Genomic DNA, 19,886 nt, shown 5'->3' on the forward strand with positions numbered 1-19,886 from the left:
CAATGAAGTGTTTATTGAGAAGAGTGGCAGTCTCTACAGGAGATTTATTAGGGAATGGGGAGGGGTTGGAAGGGCAGCCTGGAGAAAGAATTTTGTTTAGAGTAGACCAGAAGTTACATAGTTTGAATTTACTATTGAGATGGCCAGAGTTATAGTAGGCTTTTTTGTCCTTATTGATTTGTTTCTTGGCAAGATTCCATAGTTCTATGTAATTATGTAGCAGGGATAGTTCTTTTGTTTTATCTTGTATCTCTTTTATGCATAAGGGATCTAGTATCCTTAGAAAGCCAGGGAGCATAATTTGGCTTGATTCTAATTCTTCTAGAGGGGGCAAGGGAGTTGAGGGTGTTCAGGAAAATGCTATTAAATTTACACACTGCATCATCAAGAGGGATTAGCTTAAGGATGGACCAGTCAATATTAGTCAGTATGGAGATGAATTGGAAAAACAGACATATATTATCGTGGGAAGGGTTTAAGACTCTAGCTATTAAGCACCTCAAAGAACATAGATACTTATTTCACAACATTAATCACAAACCATTTCTCAAAGAATTTTGGAGACTACTTTTCGAACATATTTTAAAATAATTACATGTCTTTTTTGTAATACCCTTTGCTGATTTTTTTATCACTTCATATATTGTTGGGCAATGTATAAATGTACATAATTTCTTGTGTATCGTGTTAATGTATGTTGTTGTTTTTCTTGTTGTTATTATGTGATAAAACAATAAAGAGAATTTAAAATAAAAAAATAAATAAATAAATTAGTAAGTTTACGACAGTCTGTATATAGGTGTGATTTGGGTATTTGGGTAGAGTATCTCAGAATATAGCTGAGGAGATGATCACCTAAGGAGTCTGGTAGGGTAGTTGGGCTATTGTTGAGGTTGGGGGAGTTAGTGTGAATCCAGTCAATAGTAGAGGTGCGTGATGTGGTTTTATGGAGGCGGGTGGGGGATGTTATTAGTTGGTGGAATCCATGTAAGTTTATACTAAATTGTGGAGAGTCAGTTGTAACTTTGGACCAGTCTATATTGACATCTCTGAGGATGAATGTTTCATAGGGTACGTTATGGGAGAACCAGGACAGGATATTTTCTAGGAATGGGATATTATTTCCAGGGGGGATATAAATGGAATTGATAGCTAATTTCTTGTGTGGGTTAAGGTGGCAATTTAGGATGATTAGTTCAGCTGGGTGGAAATCAGGGACAGGGATGGAGACAGGTGAAAGATGTAGGCCATCTGAGTAAAGGATGGCTACACCACCCCCTTTTTTGGGGATTCTGTCAAAGCAGTCAATATTATAGCCAGGAGGGAGGATTTCACTGTTTGTGATGTATGGTTTGAGCCAGGTTTCAGATAAGGATAAAATGTGAGGGGAGATATGGGCTATCCAGGTGTGAAGTTCAGTGATTTTGTTAGTGAGGCTTTGAATATTTAGTGAGTAGATAGCTAGGTGTTTGCATAGGGATGAGTGTTGATTTGGAGGATGAGGATGGATTGAAGCATGAGGAGAGGGGGAGGTGGAGGGAGTATTATGGGGTATGTGGCTGTGGGGAGAGCAGAGGGGACCAGGGATGGGGTGGATGTCTCCAGCGAGGAGTATGTTATTAGTGAAGAATGTGTGTGGAGAAAATTGTAAGAAATGGTTATAGAATTTAGATTTGGGTTTGCAGGGGGGTGTGCAGTTCTGAAATGTAGTTAGTTTATGAAAACAGTTAGTAGAGAATTTGAAGAGAGATGGAGAAATAATAAAGGAGCAGGTAGTAGGAAGAGTTTCAGAGATGCTAGAGGTAGGGTAGCATATATATATATATATATATATAAAATGGTGGGATAGGCATGAGTGATAAGAGGCTAGAACAGAGAGATATAAGAAGAGGAGTGGTAAAGCGAAGGAGTTGCATCTTAGAGTGCGTGAAGAGAAGTTGTGAAGATGGGCTCTAGGTGAAAGTAGGTAGTGCTGCATTTCAATTATGGCTGGTGTAAGGGTGGGAGTGGATTTTGGCAGGAAGTGGGTTGTGTCTGGTTGAGCAGATAGGAAGGGGGGGTGGATAGTATAAATGTAATTGATGTGGGGGTGGGTGGGAATGGGTGTAGGGTATGGGAGTGAAGTGAGACCGAGCGTAACGAGGACGAATGGAGCGGGGCTATACCCACGGATAATTCTCAGAGAAACAATCAGTAAAGCAGGTAAGTTTGGCAGAAGTGGGAACAGGAGAAGTGGGGGGGGGTGGAGCAGCTACAAATATGTAGGAAGGGAGGACGTAGTACAGAGTACAGAAATAAGGAGATGAGCAGAAGGAAGGAGAAGTGCAGGAGGGACAGTTCAGAGTTGGAGAGACCAGTGAATGAGCATAGGAGGGCTACAACAGACAGAGACTGTCAGAGTCAGAAAGTAGTTCCAGGAAGGTAGGAGGGTGGGGGAGCAAGGTAGATGCAGAGAACAGGGGGCGGCCCAGAGATGTACAACAGAAATAGCCAACACAGAAGCAACATTTCAAGTATCAACTAGTGCATTTAGCAGGACATGCTTATACAGTCTCTGATAAATGGAGGGGGACACCCACAAAGGGACTTACCACAGGTAGTTCCAAGCAGGGTAGGTCCGTGGCCTTTGCAGATGTGGAGTTATTGCTAACATATAAAAAAGAAGAGAGTAATTAGGGATAAGTAGAACCCAAGTAAGAGATACAAAGAGCGGGACAACTATTAGCATGTGTGCAGGGAGGTGTAGTATGTAATGGAGTCAGGGGTACGAGAGAGTGGCTGCTGGAGAGAGCTACTAGTGACAGTGGTCTTGGGGTAAGAAAAATGGTTAGGGAGGGTCTCTGGGTGGTTAGGGGAGGGGGAGAGTGCAGGTTGGAAGACTGAGGGTGGAGTGGAAGTGTGCAAGGGAATGACTGCAGGTAAGAGTCTAAGGGTGGTAGTTGAGTACTGGAAATGTTCCAGGAAGGTGTAGGTACAACAAAGAAGAATGGAGGAATGCAGGGAAAAAACACTACAATTAGTAGCAAAAACACATGCATGTAAATGAGGGAAAATCTTCAAAGCAAGACAACTAAAATATGCATTGGTAACACGTACTGTAGACTATGGCATTAGTAAAACAGTGTGTAACTAAAGTATGTACATATACATTGCATATTGCAAAAGCATTAGTGACCTTATAAGTTACTTAATAAGAATGCAACAGACTTAGTCAACAGTTTAAGATCTTTCACAGTTCAAAGTCTTTTTCTGATAACTTAAAAAAATGCAACAAATGTAGTCAATTGTTTATAGCCTTTCATAGTTTAAAAACATTTCCAATATGTAATACAGGTATTTACTTTCTAGTAAACTGAGAGAAGGAGTCATATCAATAAGTAATGCTGGTCAGAATGTAAGTATGAGTGAAACACATTGGGTAAAAACACATCGGCAGGCTAGCAGACTGTGTAGTCAATAAAATGCTGAAAGAAGAGCCACTAATGGAAGCAGAAAACAACTTATATTAATATTTATGAATAGTACTCCTAAAGACAATAGGCTACTGCAGGCTAAGGTAGTTGCTATTTGAGTTTCAGTGAGAGCAGACCAAAGGAGAAAACAAATGCTAAGTAAAAGGCACTACAGCTAATGGAGATGTGTAATATGTAAAGCATTGGAAGAAAGCCACTAATGGAAGTAAAAACAATTTCTGTTAATGTGAATGAACAGTACCCCTTAAAAACAAGCAGCTACTGCAGGCTAAGGTAGTCGCTATCTGAGTCTCAGTGAGGACAAGCAAAAAGAAGAAGTACGCTAATTATAGGGAGCAACAGCCAATGATATGCTGAAATGCACATGTGGCATAGCCCCTTCAAGGTTAAACTATGATCGGGGATTAACACGAGTGGATGGGTGATAGCTGAAATTAAATTACTTTATGGCAGCAAAGAGACACAATGTCTAAAACTAGGGAACTTTCTGCATTATCTTGCAAGTGTTTTATTGTTTTATGACTTCCAGCAAGTACAAGATCTGAGGAAAAGCCCTTTTGTATGTATTTTCACAGAGAGATGCTAAATGCTACCAGCTGCATCAATGGTTGTTTTTCACCCGGGATAGAATCAGATGCCAAGAAATGATGTCATTCAGAGCACTGATCTCCTTGGACCTTTTTTAGAGTCAGCCCAGCAGAACCATCTCATAAAGTGACTTGGTCAGAACCACACAGTTAGGCAATGGAGAGTGAGGGCATCCAACCTTGGACCACAGGAAACAGCTCATGAGCAGCTCCTTAATCATCCGCACTAACTAAAAGTTCTTTATTTAATCTTTATTTAATTGATTATTTTATTAAATCCTTATCTGCTAGCATACTCATATATCCAGATATGTCTTAATAACTATATTTAATTATCTCCAATTCAGCTGTCATATGAGGATATCAACAAGTCAATGACTTTCACCTGGCTTTCTTGGTTTTGTGACCTCTTAAAAACATGGTAACTTTCACCTGTTTTTTTTTTTTTACTTTTGTGACTTCTCTTTATGGTGATGGGCTAGAGAATAGATCTAAACTTCTAATGTCTGTGGTGAGTTTTGAACATTATTTTCTATCCCTCGCTAGTAATACAGAAACATTTAGTCTATGTACACTTAACTGCATCCTGAAGGGTACTCTTCAACTGTTTCAATTATTCCTACTACATCATTCATTGTAAATGTTTCTCCATTAATGGGATACTGTACCATTTTGTTTTTTCTATGCATTTGGTAACATTTAACTTACTTACAAGATAAATACACTTCTTAAGTTCAGTTTTGACCTTACATAAACCCCATCTGACCATTTATTTGAAACCAGTGATGTAGTTATAGGTTCATAGATAAGTACTAGGCTAGCTGCCCTTGTGGTCCATTTTAAGCCTAGCCACTTTCCCTTTTAGTGCTTGAATTTACCTTTCTCATTTAGTGTTAGACTGGCCTTACCATGCCATTGTTGATAATTATGTATTACCCGTAGTGAGAATAACTGAGATCATTCCATAGATAATTATAGGGGACCCATGCATGAAATAAAGCTTTTAGGAACCGCCTGTTCATTGATAGTACAGGGGGCAGTCCTGGGGTAAATTTTCTGTTTCCCACCCATAAATCCAAGTTGTACTTGAATATGGACAGGGATAAATTTGGTTTTATATGGATGTGGAGTCTTTTCCAAAGTAGAAGTCTGATCTGTGAGATATGCCTGTCCCTCCAAACTGTTCTGTTGATATTGCAAAAAAGGTTTAGAATCTTAGACTGAGTATTTCTGATGCCACTTGACTTGCTGATGTGCATTAAATCCATCAGTATTGGGTCAGAAGATGCCTTGTAATCCACACACAGGCCACCTCATAGCAGTTTGTAGGATAGCAAGTACAGTGACAGGGTTTGAGTCATTGTTACACACATAATGAAAAGAGGGAAGGAGGCACATTACAGGCGTTCAGATATCATAAAACGTTAAAGTTTAGGACAGAAGAGAATATTTAAGAGAAGGCATTGCACAAGAACAAAGGATGAAATATGAAAACTGAAAGGAGAATGGTTCCGAAGATATATGGAAGTATTTATTTTTTCATCAAGAAATCAGACCACATTGCTTTGCCAAGGATGGTCTGCACCTTTTCCCTCTATGCTTTTGAATGCTGGCTAAAACTATATCCACCCCCATAGTGCCTTTTTAGACAATGTCAAATTGACAAATCTATTGACATAGCAAAATCAACGTAACAGAACTTCAGGGTGTTACTGTTCAATACCAGGAGCCTAAATAAAAAAAACTACATTCCCTCTAAGCCCCTCTCTCAGTAGAGAATACAGACATCTGTGCAGTTACAGACACATGGTTTAAAGCATCAGACAGTACCCTGCAGTGCAAGGTTTCAGTGCCTTCCGAGCTTTTAGACCAGTGGCTGCGAAGACAAGGGTTAAAGGGGGAGGTGTCTCAATATACATCAGTAACAAGCATATTTCTAGGGTGGTCAGACAGTATAACATGCTGGAGTTCCTCCCTGTACAGATCACCATAGACAAAATGCAGTACCATATCCTATCCAGTTACAGGTCTCCCTCCATGACCCAAGACACTGACAATGCATACTTGGACCTACTGGAGACACTTACCATCCAACCTAACAACCTACTCATGGGAGATTTTAATTATCCTTCTATATATACTGGGAATGCTACACAGACTAAAATCTGCAGGAACAAAGATTCCTGAACTTTGTAAATACAACCATCCTTGACCAAATAGTGAATACCCCCAATAAAGGCTCCAACATACCTTGTTCTCACAAATATGGGAAAGCACTATAACTCCACTCCCCAATATCTCGTCCTCCCAGGTAAGGTCCGACCATAAAGTTGCCTCATTCGAAATCAAAATCAACCCTGTACTCATATTTAAACCAGCAACAGTCAGGAAATATTCCAAGCAAATTACCTCTTATTACGTGATGGTTCGTAAAAATTCAATGCCCCTCCAAACCCTGAGGACACAGCTTATGCGGAATTGCTCTCAGGAACTCTGTACAACCACGTCAATGACTGCAAAGATGCTGATGTACCTACCAGGACTAAGGCCAGAACTAGCCCCAGAAACAAACTATGCTGGTGGTATCCCAAATTAAACAGGACATACAACAAAAGGAAAATAATTATGGCAAGAATCAGGAAGGGTAATTCCCATAAAGATAAAAACTCTATCATCAAACTAAGTAGGAAACTAAGAGGGCTAATTAGGTCAAGCAACTCCAACTTTTAGGTTAAGATAACCTTCCAGATGAAGGATAACCATAAGGGCTTCTATAGCTATGTCAGAAACTTCAAGGACAGCACACAGCAAAGAGCTGAACTGGTGGTTAATGGTGCCACATTCACAGAGCCTAGCGGACAAATTCAGTTCCAGATTTACCCCCTTCTCACCCCCTAACTATCCCCAAAAAAACTTCAAACATAACTCTTCCAGCTATAACTAGGGAGCATGTACAGGCTGTACTCACTAAAGCCAAGAACACAGTCTCAATGGGCACCAATAACATCCCAGGATGCCTCCTGATCAGTGTAAAATACAAATTATCGGGACCCCTGGAGTCATTATTTGACTATAGTCATAAAACAGACTTTGAGCCACATGAATGGAGGACTGCAATGGTTAGAATTGGTATGGTCACCTCCACAAAGAGACTGGTCACCAGTGGAGTCCACCAGGGCTCTGTGCTAGGTCCACTCCTCTCTGGCATCTATATCTTGGATGTCAAAGTCAATGTCAAAGACCTATGACTAACCAATTTCGTACATGATTGCAAACTGTGAACAGTCACTGAATCTTCCCAAGATGAGAAAACCCTTCAGGAAGGTCTAAGACAGACAAATGCTTGGTGCCAAAGCCATGGCTTAAAACTCAATACCAGGAAATGTATTATAGTACCATTTGGTAAGTCTGCTACCCAGGGTTCTATATCATCAATAAAACACCCCTGCAAGCTGATTTACTAGTCAGGGATCTGAGAACTCATGAAGATAGTAAGCTAGGCTTTGACCAACATGTGTCCAAGATAGTAAGCAAATCCTTCTATATTGCTCAACCTATAAGCAAGGGCATGGCATCAAGGTCCAGAAAGGTCATCACGCCCATCATAGAGTATAATGACCCCTTCAGTATGTACGTGACCAGACACATGCAGCGACTGAAATGTCCACAAAGGTTTCTTACAAAAAGAATAGAGTGAGTAAACATAATGTCCTGTGTTGATCGCCTCAAATCCCTGTGTCTTTACTCAGTATCATACAGACTTTATAAGGGTGATCTTTGCCTGGCATACAAGGCATTCCCATTCTCTGGAACAGGCTCCCATCCATGTGAAGCAGAGTTCCTCGATATCTCAGTTTAAGTAGAATCTGGATCAATGGTTGGATAATCAGAAATTCGTCCCTGATCAGGCACCTATGTCTCTGATAGACAGAGACAGTCAGTAAATCACCCCCTATATAAATTAAATTTGTGGGTCACACTTGAGTTTCATGGCTAGGTTTATTAGGGCCCTAGTGGTCATTGGCCTAATATAAACCTATGAACCTAGGAATCTGTGAAGGCTGCTGACGGAACAGCTTCCCATATGTGCTGATAAGGACAGCAGCCATAGGCATCCTTACAGATATGCGGGACACATGAGTGAACGGAACATAAGATCCATAGCAATGGCAGCCTCTGGAGTGAGAGAGAGAGTAAAAGGCAAATTCTCTGTCTGAAGTCACTTTCTGTAGACTTATGCCTACCTGGCTGCAACAGAATGGCTAGTTATGTCCATCTAAACTGAAAAAAAAATAAAAATTAAAGGTGGGACAATTAATGTATGGCATCAGAAACACTAGTGAATATTGTCACTTTTTTTTCACTCCAGCTGATGGTTAGCAGATTTAAAGATAAGGAGTATCCATAGAAGATAATTTACATGTTTTTAATGATGTCAAGGAGAAACACTTCGTTGTAATGATGGAATGACAACAGATAATGTGTGATATTTAAATAGATTTCTATAACATGCTTTTGCAACTGAATACACTTGTGACTATTTATTGATTAGGCAAATACAGAATAAATGTTTATTTATTTACCCAGCCTTTGTGGACCAGGTTAGTCGTACTAGGCCAGCAGCCTCTTTTTAGGACACCCAAGGTTGTATTCATACTGACTAAAGAAACTTTGACCAGGCTGTCGATGACCTTTCCCTGCTCTGTTTTTTTGAGAAGTGCTGCAGGATCTTTTGTATCCACTTGAGCTACCACCAGCTCAGTGTAGGGGAGACCTTGATTTAACATTTGGGGCGTGTTAATTAATAATGTTAAAATTAAATATACTGTTGGTGTTTTTTTGCTCCCTCCGATCTGACTTTTATGCTTCCCTTGGTTAACTTACTATACCGTTCATTCCCCCAGGTGTGTACAGTTCATTCCCCCAGCTATAGTCTCTTCATTCATTCCCTGAGGGGTGACAAGTAAGTATGCTGAGGACAGTGCCATCATCCATGGAGAGAATCAGACTTTTTACTTAATGCCCTACTATTTCCTCGCTCATGTCCAGTGCCAATGGGTGTTGTGTGGGACTGCCACTCACTTTGAGGCTAATGTTTATATTTCTTTTTTCAATCTCCACTGTGGAACTCAACAGACCATGTATTCTTGGGCATCTGCCCCCCTTCCCTTTGAGAAGTGAGTGGACCAGCCCTCATTCTTCTGCCACACCTCAGTTCCAGGTTATGGAGCCACACGGAGCCAGCTAATGGTACCGTTGATGAATTCCCCCATATGGTGTTTAAATTAAATCAGTCTAGAGCTGATATGGCTAAATCTCAAAATAACATGCACAACACATTTAGGGTCTCCTGAAAGTGTAGCAATCATAGCTGGTCGCTTACCTTAGGAGTAAAAGTTATTGTTTTCATTGGGATGACATATAATTTCAATAATTCATTCACTCGTGATAGAGAACACTTAGTGTACTTGGCTACATATTGGTGTGGTTCCATCTATGTAGGAAATATGAGCCCCAGATTGAGAAATAAAGTACGTGAACATATTTGCAAAATCAAAAATAAAGTCTGTTCATAATACATCATTTAAACATTAGTATTGTAAGAAACAAATGTTTTTAAGTTTCAAGGTGACCCTAGAAATGAAGGGAATAGGTTACTTAATGAACATACTCCCTCAGGTTTAGATTACATATACTCATTACTTAATGAACATACTCCCTCAGGTTTAGATTACATATACTCATTACTTAATGAACATACTCCCTCAGGTTTAGATTGCATATACTCATTACTTAATGAACATACTCCCTCAGGTTTAGATTACATATACTCATTACTTAATGAACATACTCCCTCAGGTTTAGATTACATATACTCATTACTTAATGATCCGCGTTGGTGGTGCTGCGGTATTGTTGTCGCCTCACAGTAAGATGCTGTCCGGTTTGATTCTCAGCTAGAGCGTCATCTGCGTGGAGACATGCGTGAATGGGCATACCTTCGTTGAAGGTTGTGCGTCAGGGCTGGTAACTCGGCACGTAAAAATCAACTAGCAATCATTAGCAGACCGGAGTTCCGCTGTGGCGACCCCTAACCGGGAAAAGCCAAAAGACACAAACAAACATACTCATTACTTAATGAACATACTCCCTCAGGTTTAGATTACATATACTCATTACTTCCATTTTTGAAGGAGATTATCTATGGATTTGTTTAACTGGTTGTTATTTGCATTCTACTAATGTCTTTGAAAAGTCATGCTGTAAAGACTGATTTTAAAATATTTATCTTAGTAACACTTGTGAGAATAGTGTGCAGAACTTCTACTGATTACTCTAATAAATTAAGTCTACACTACTATTTTATTATTTTTTTGTGTTAACAGCCTCTGGTAATTTTCCATTTTATGCACAGCGAGCATTCGGGTTGCAGTTACAACTGTATAATCACAATGAGGAAAACACAGATAATAGACTCACCCATTCTGCCTTGCAGTCCTTCTAGAATTATCTATGGAGTTGTGAGTTGTTAGCAGTTAATAAACCTCATATAAAACACCCTCGCTTTAGCCTGAGTCTCTCTCTGTCTCTCTCTCTCTCTCTTACAAGTTGTAGCAGACCACCCATTCTGCCTTGCAGTCCTTCTAGAATTATCTTTGGAGTTGTGAGCTGTTAGCAGTTAATAAACCTCATATAAAACACCCTCGCTTTAGGCTGAGTCTCTCTCTCTCTCTCTCTCTCTCTCTCTCTTACAAGTTGTAGCAGACTCCTACAGTGACCCTGTGGACAGCCACTACCAATCCCCTAGTCAGTTATTGGTACAAATCACTGGTAGGAGTCTTATGGGTGAGGCTGGACTAATCCCAGATTCATAGTTTCACAGGTACTAACTAGGCTATTTATCCGTGATGATCTTTAGAAGCCTAGCCATACATTGCCATGGCATTTCTAGCACTTACATTTTAAGTACAAATAATCCAGAGATGAGTAGATCATTTCATTTACATGTTGCCACTGTCAATGAGAGACAAGAGTATCAAACCGGGGTGAATTTGCAGTTACCCATTCATTTGTCTAGATTACATTTGAATAGTGTAAGAGAAGTACTTTGCTTTACCTGGAGGGAAGGTGATTCCAAAGAAGTGATATTTTCTCTCATACTATATCCAACATATTCTCATATTCTGTTTATGTTGCAGAATAGATTGAGATGTCTTGAGTGACTCTATACCCAAGGCAGACATCACCTTTCAGTAGCCTGGATGCCACCAAAAAGAGGGACAAGGCTTGGAGATGGTCCACTTAGTTGTTATGATTCGTTATTTATTTTCTTAGTAAGAAAGCACTGTGGGCATTCGGTTTGTGTCAGATGTTTGAACAGGTATATACCAAAGGGGCCAATATACTCAGATGAGTGCAGTATACAGTAGAATCATCACATTCCTGGATCTAGATGCTATACTCTTAGTAATAAGCTGTGCAATAAAAAAGGACTTTCTTACAATGTTGGATACATGGTCATGAAAGACAGTTTGTTGTCTATGTAGGTTCCCATGTCCCTAACTACTGGATCAATTTTCAGGAGTGTGTTGTCACTGTAAGTTACAAGTGGTTCTTTCTCGCTGAAGGATACTGTTATACATTTCTTGACATTTAGTTTTAGTCCATGGTTTTGACACCAGCTATTGGTTTGGGAAAGACCTTGGTGTTCTCTGGGGCATTTATGATGGCACCAAGTTTTCAATCATCTGTAGACTTTGTCAGCCATAAACACTTAACAGTAGCTTTGGCCTCTGAGAAGTAAATGCCAAAGAGGAGTGGTGCAAGGACTAACCCCGGGGGACAGCGCTAGTGGCAATTTGTTTGGGGGAGGTAGAGCTGCCCACCCTAATTTCCTGAGTTCTATGTGTGAGTCATTTTGTTATCCAATAAATTACATAGGGTTTAAGTTTAAGATTTAGCTGGGATAGATTTTGTATGATAACTGAGTGTGGGATAGAAGCAAATACCTTTGCAAGGTTTCGATATGCAGTTTCGATATGCAGTGTGTGCTGATATGTCCTCACCCATTGCTTCAGTAGGCAGGATTTGCCCTTGACAAGTGCAGACTGGTTTGGATCAAGAGTGTGTCCATTACCTATGTCCTTATTTATTAATTCCACAATGATCCTTTCCATAGCCTTACAAATGAGGCTGGTTGGACTTATGGCTCTATAATTTGCTTGATCAATTAATATCCCACCTTTCTGCTAGAGGATGGCACAAAACATCCCACCTTTCTGTGAGGGGATTGCACAAAACATCCCACCTTTCTGCTAGGGGGATGGCACAAAACATCCCACCTTTCTGCTAGGGGATGGCACAAAACCTCCCACCTTTCTGCTAGGGGATGGCACAAAACATCCCACCTTTCTGCTAGGGGATGGCACAAAACATCCCACCTTTCTGCTAGGGGATGGCACAAAACTTGTTTGTAGGCTGACATTGAATAGCCCCTGTAGGGAGTCTGTCAGGTCCTGTTTCAAGATGGCCAGTAAGCAGCCCAGTATGTTATCTGGCCCCATACAAGCAGTGTTCTTGGCCTTGGATAATGCCTTGAAGACTTGTTAATGGGAGATTTGAGGGAGGGGTGTAGATGTAGGTAGGAGTTTTGGGAATGTGGCAGGGGGGAGTTAGAGCTAACTTTATCCAGTAGCAAATTTCCTGTGTCATCTGAGTCCAAGTATGTGGTATCGTTCATTATTAGCTCTGCACGGTGATGGACATTGCTTCTAGGGTGTCTAACACAGTTAAATAAGGCTTTTTAGTTGTCCTTTGCCTGGTTGGCTATTTTTACCTCTTATATGGCGTTGGTTGATTTGATCAGGGTCTGGAACTCCCTGTTAAGTTTAGCATGAGCTTTTCTTGCATCTTGAGAGCTACATTTAATTTTGCATTCAATGAGCATTTTTTTCTTTTCTGGAACAACGTAAAATTTCAAAGTAAACCACAGGTCAGGAACACAAAGTTCAAAAAAAATCTACTTTTAATCCACAGACTTGAAATATAGTAAAAAGTTGCTTTTAATCCACAGACTCAAAAATCAGTAAACGCTTTCATCCAACTCGGACTTCCTCAGACTGAATAATATAGTAAATACTACTAACTTAAAATACTAGTAAAACAAACACATGACCATTTAATTATGATGTAACTTCCTCTTTTTTAAATATGCAACAAAGTCAGACCTATCATTCATTCCAGGTGGATAGCATGCATTCAGTTTAATTTGCCAAACATATTCCTTCCACCCGAGCTCATCTTCAGCATCAAATCTATTGTGCACATTTATCACTTCGTCTAACACAATAAACTTGAAATTTACTTGACAACTTGCATTATTTTTTATAATGTTTACCAAAAGCATTTTTTTCATCTTTCACAGATACTGGATATTTATGCTCATAAATGTGTCTATTTAATTATCTAGTTGTCCGCCCCACATAAAATGAATTGCAGGACATACATATACCTAAATAAACAATAAATCTCGATTTGCAGCTATATTTTCCTTCTATTGTTATCACATGCCCTCCCACTGTTAGTTGTTTAACATCTGTTATCAAGAAGTTACACATATTACAATTCAAACACTTATACATTCCTGTATTAATAACCCTATTCTGTGTGGGTAAAGAAATGGGGGGGGGGATTTAATCTAGCTTGAAATAAATTTTTAAAACTTCGTCCCTTTTTTTCTTTTGTTATAGAGCCTGTTTACATTTGGGTTCCACCACGCAGTTTTATTTTTGAATTTGGTTTTGTATTTACTTCGGAACGGGCAGATGCATCTATGCAGATATTCGCATGTGCACTGAATTATGCAGTAAAAGATTCCACGTAAACAGTGGGGTCATGGAGTTGGAAGGAGAGATTGAATTTAGTCAGGTGGTCATGCAGTCTCAGTGGACTTGTCTTGGCATAATCTCAGAGTACCAACCAAGGTGCTGGATGATGTTTCTGACTTCCATGTGTATAGCCTGTAGTTAACTACATGGGTGCAAACCTCTCAACTCCTTAGCACATAACAATCTGGACAAGGCCTAAAATAATGAGAGGACAAAGGCCAAAAAATGTTGTTGTATCTTTCAGCTTTTCCTGGTTAGGGATCGCCACAGCGGAACTCCGGTCCGCTAATGATTGGCAGTAGATTTTTACATACTGAGTTGCCAGCCCTGACGCACAACCTTCAATGAAGGTATGCCCATTCACCATGTCTCCACACAGAAGACACTTTAGCTGAGAATCGAACAGGACAACATCTTACTGTGAGGTGACAATGCTACTGCAGCACCACCACGCAAAGGCCAGAAAATAAGGACAGATTTTAAATATTGCTCTTATGAACTTAGAAAGTTGCTAGAATAACCAGTTTTGTGTTATCTTGCCTTTGCTGAATGATATGAAGTCTGAAACACAAATGTAAGTTTTATGGGGAACAGACCAAAAATACTGAGGCAAAAAATCTGGACATTTTTCAAAAATCTGGAAAGTTAAGAGGTGTGCATGGGGGAGATGAATGGCCCTGAGTTATTCAAAACAGTAAAGGAAGTAGATGATAGGGACCACAAGAGCAATATAAAGCATATCAAGCAGGAAACTAAAAAATTAGGAAACCTAGTGCAAATATAATTTATGTTAATGGTTTTGCATTCAAACCACAAAAGGGAAGCTGTCAGATTACTGAAAACTGTTGGTAAACTTACAAGGGTTTTGCACAAATGTCAGCAAGTCAGAGTTTACTTTGATGGTTGTGGAATGAACAGTGTTGGGCCTGTTTAGTGTTTTGTAATTAGTTACTGTCAGAATAAATTCTTCAAAACGTTAAGCTCACCTGGCTCTGTGTTACACAGGGATGGAGTCCCAAATTTGGTCCAGAAAACCTGAACTTGAATAGTGGATTGGGCACTAGAAAAGCCAAAGAGGGGTGAAACCATGAGGCTTTTCTTAGCTCACCCATTTTAGAAAAAAGAATTGGGATAAGGTCAGCACATACCTCTCAACTTTACTTATTTTGGAGGTACGGATCTATTTTCCCCTTCACAAGATGTAGCTATTTTTGAGGTACTTACCTATTTTCAGGCTTGATTTATACAGGAAACCAGACTACATGATCAAAATACTTGTGGCATCAATAATTTAAAGAAAGATGACCATGTTACATCTCCATTTTTCAGAAGCAAAAGTAAATGACTCTGTAAGGTACATTTTTGCAAAACCATTTATAAAACTTACAGATTTTATACTATGTCTTTGATAATACTTATATTTTTGTGTCATTTTTGTTACTTTCATTTTATAAAACCTCCTTTTTTCTGAGTAGTATCCCACAGTCCTACAGGAAGAAAGAAAAGTTATATGCTATTGATATAATAATAAAAGCCTTCCTAACCCCTCCAGCTAAAATTGCCATAGCTCGCTCTCACCTTCTTTCAACCCTTCTGTATGCATCCCCTCTACTCTCGAATTTGAACAAGACTGTCCTTAACAAACTCTCAATTTGCTACAACCACATTGCCAGGTTTGCCACTGGGCTGCCTTTTAGAACACATCATTGCATCAATCTAAATCAGCTTGGTTGGCTTGAACTACCTAGCCTAATCCAGTATAACCAACTGATTATTGCCTATAAAATCCTCTATAATCCGAACAATACTCCTGCACTTAAAAATATTATCACCCCCTATAACAATCCTAGACCGCTTCGATCCTCTAACAAACTACTAATTCAGACTAGCAAAATTAATAACACAGCCGGTGATTCTATCTTTGCAAACTCTGTAAGTAGATCCTGGAACTCACTTCCAGCTGATATTACCTTACTTTCCACCTTAGGTCAATTTAAAACTAGACTCAAACAACATTTGTCACTTAACTGGCTATGTCAATGTATCAAGCCTGGCTAACCCGAATGTGTAAAAATCTGTTAACCAGTTTACTGTGTAATTTAATTTAATCCTGACTTGTGCTCAGGACTAACTTTAACCTGTGGAACTTGTTTAACTTGCTTACTTATGTAATCTCTGTAAATAATCTGTTTGTAATATGTAATGCTGGTATTATGTAATGCTGTATCTGCTTACCCTTGGAGCTTTTCTCCCCGGGCCTCCGCTGAAAATGGACATGCATCCAGTCGGACTATCCCGGTCAACAAATGTAAAATAAATAAATAAAATATTCAGATTTTATGCTAATTTCATGCTAATTTAGTGCCCCGGTTTTTGATCAGATGTACCCATTTTCAATTTGCATACCTATTTTCAAATCTGTAGGTTGAGAAACATGGTTCGTTATACCAACAAAATACCTTACAGAGTGTATTCAGCTATAAATTCATAAACCACTGCAAAATTATAGCATTGTTTTGAAATTATCTTGAATAAAGAGTAGTGAATGACAGTAATTTAGACAATCAGCCTTTTAAAATAATTGTGGCTCCATTCACAAAACAATTATCAAGGCTTCGTCCCTAGTTATCCTCTTCATTTTTCCCAACATCCTACATTTGAGTTCACTGGGAGATGGATAAGTGACAGGAAGAGACAGCTGCCATCATCCAGTGGTAGTTAGAACATTTTTGGATGCTTCCTAGCACCCTCTCCCACTGGACAGACAGCGCCTACTACACTAAATGTGTTAATGTGTAGCTGAAACCTTATGTATCCCCTTGATGTGTTCACCCCCTCCAGAGTCCCACCTGCAGGAGTTGTATTTCCAGACCTTACCTCATATGGCACAGTTGAGGCAAAACTGAGACAACCCCCCCCCCCCAGGATGGGCAAGCTGACAATGAAGAACAAACGAGAGATTGCAGTCGATGATATCTCAGATGTGCATGTTATATATAACTTGCTGCGGATGTCTGGCAGTTGATGCAGAGGGATCTCAGATGTGCATGTTATATATAACTTGCTGCGGATGCCTGGCAGTTGATGCAGAGGGTTAAGGCTGTGAGCCGTGCTACAGGATTTGATTCCCTCTGGCATCATCTGCCTGCTGTCTGACCTTAACCAGGCATTGCTCGTGGATCACCCTCAGAATGGGGCTGTGTGTCCAGTAGGCCTACCTGGTTAACAAATGTGTATTATTATTATTATTATTATTATTGTTTAAAAATATTGTTTAGAGTTTAGACTGAAACAGCTATAATGATGGCAAGGGTGAATAACTGAGATAACTCTACAGAATATCTAACAGAAGGCACTTATGAAATTACCCGTTATCCTTAAACCTGGCATGTGAAGGAAGCATAGTTAGGTATGAAAGCAATTTGTTCCTAAACAGAGATTTACTGTGCACACATCTCACATCCATCCATGCACAATCCCTTTTTCCATTTTTGCACTTGGAGTCAGGGTGTCACTTCAACAGTGACAATCGTCTAGAGCCAAGGTTTAAAATGCCGAGTGGTCAGCCCTGCAGTGGTAGTTCTTCCATACCACACACTTGCACACACTCTCATACCTATGACCAGTTTAGTGTCCAATCCAACTGCTGTATGAATGTGAGAGGACACCAGCGCACCCATAGGAAACCCACGTGACTGCATGGAGGACACACAGCCTCCTGTGCATGTATCCCACGTTGGAGGAGTGGGTTACAAACAGCAGAACTTGGCTTACAGATCTTTCCCTAACATCTTCATCTCGCTGAGATGTGAGCCAGTGGTCTGGGACAGCTACTTGGAAGTGTCCTCTATACAGAACATGATTCCCAAAAGTTAACTGTGACTCTAGTACAAGTTGAACTGGACGCCTTAGCTTGTGACCTTAACTTAGATACTACAGGCTCATCTGCCCATTAGTACGAAATTTTGTAAATAGGAAAGAAAAAGTGTGATCAGACAGAAGCTACAAAAACTCAGAAGCTATAGAGACTCACCTACACATTAGCAAATGATTTCTCAGAATCTAAGAAAAAGTCATTCACCAATTTACATGTAATCATTCAGAACCGAGACACCTATCCACCAGTATGTGATCAGTCAAAATCTCCAGCTTCCCTCCACCACACACAAACACACACACACACACACACACACACACACACACACACACACACACACACACATACAATCTCACTCACCCTTACTCTTAGTCCCCCCCCCCCCCGCCAAGTCTTAGCTTACACTGGAATCAAACCGCGACATTAACTGAAACTGAGCTAGACATAGTAATCTTAACTAACGAGGCAACAGGACACAAGGGTGTTAGACATAAATTACTATGAACAGGAAAGGACTGGAGTGATAGAAATGATTTCTGTATGTTGTCTGAACTGCTGTATGTAATAATCTGTAAATAAAGGTAAATCATACAATAAACCAGGCTTAACAGCTCAGTACAGAATCCCCTGTTAAATAAATATGTGTACTAGGTGGGATATAGCTTAAATACATTTTCAGTGGTAATATAAGGTGTCAACAGTAACTCCTATTGATCGAAGTAAGGGTCCTGCAGTGTTCTAAAATGTGGGACACTCCTGTTTTCACAAGTGAAAAGTGTGGTTAGAAAGAGCTGTAATAAATTGTTGAACTTTTTAGTATGAATGAGGTGAGAAGAAAATATGATCTGTTTGAATATGCATAAAAACTGTCATATCCTTCAGTATAAAGAAGTTCAAAATGGCTGCACACACATTGTGTGTTATTGTTAGTGCTGTGTGAGTCTATTGAGGGTAGACTAGGTTATTGAAGACCCCTTATGCTCAGGGACAGAAAATTGTAGGTTACAGAAGAAGAAGCCAGAAGTCTTATTTGATGGTGGGAGTGCGCAACAGATCTGTTTATCATTCTCTAATTAGCTGTCTGCACTGTTTAATTCCATTTACGGTTTTGGCAGTGACAGAAGGGCTTTCTTCCAGCACTCTGACAATCTGTCACTCTCACTCTAAGGGCCAGCTTTTCACAGTTTTGTGGCCGTCTTCTGTGAACCACCTCGGCAGCCTCTTCACCCCCCCCCCCGACTCCCATACACATGCATGCAGTTTCTCACTGTCTTCATTCTTTGTGAAGTGAAAGTCCAGCTGGACATCCACAGGCAGCAATCTGTCTCAGGTTAGTTCTGTTGTTCAAAATGTCTGTATTTCAGTCCAATCTGTCTCTTACTTAACGTGTGTGTTTAAAATGATAACTGTGCATTCTGCACCTGCATGCTTTTTTCAGACTTGTAGCATTTAGGTGGGGAATTTTTTAATGAAAATACATTATATCCCAAGTTACTCCAACAGGTTAAGCATTCATCATTCCAATAAAGGTTTTCAAAAAATATAGGAATTTTCTTTTTCAACAAGAATGCAAAATATGTATTTAAGATTAACTATTTAGTAGTGAGAGGCTTAGAATAGAACCTACAACACAAGTTTATAAAGAGTGTTGCAGGCAATTTTAGGTTGTTACTTCAGTTTATCTGCTATTTATTTTCCTTGCCTGACCATCACTGGCATAGACTAGTAGTTTTTCATAAATCAGTGAGCATTTCTTACTGTGCCACTAACCAATAAAATATGTTTATTTCAGAGAAAGAGAAGTTTTTCTATTACATATTTCTCAAAATAGTTTTCCCTGCAGCTTCAAAGATTGAGGAAGGGAAAAGATTTTTTTCAAGAGGTGAGAATACTTTTGTTTCATTTGTAGCTTAGCAAGTATATCCCAGACATCTGATATTTATAGCATCTCCAGACAGTAACTAGGGGTTACAAAAGGTGCAGTAATAGGAGGACCCCGCAGCATGAGTACGAACCCATTACCTAAACAGTCAGCTGTAAAAAACATTCTGTCACAGTCAAA

Source organism: Protopterus annectens, chromosome 17.part0 (genome assembly GCF_019279795.1).
Source record: "Protopterus annectens isolate FY-2018-M chromosome 17.part0, PAN1.0, whole genome shotgun sequence".
Taxonomy (NCBI): Eukaryota; Metazoa; Chordata; order Ceratodontiformes; family Protopteridae; genus Protopterus; species Protopterus annectens.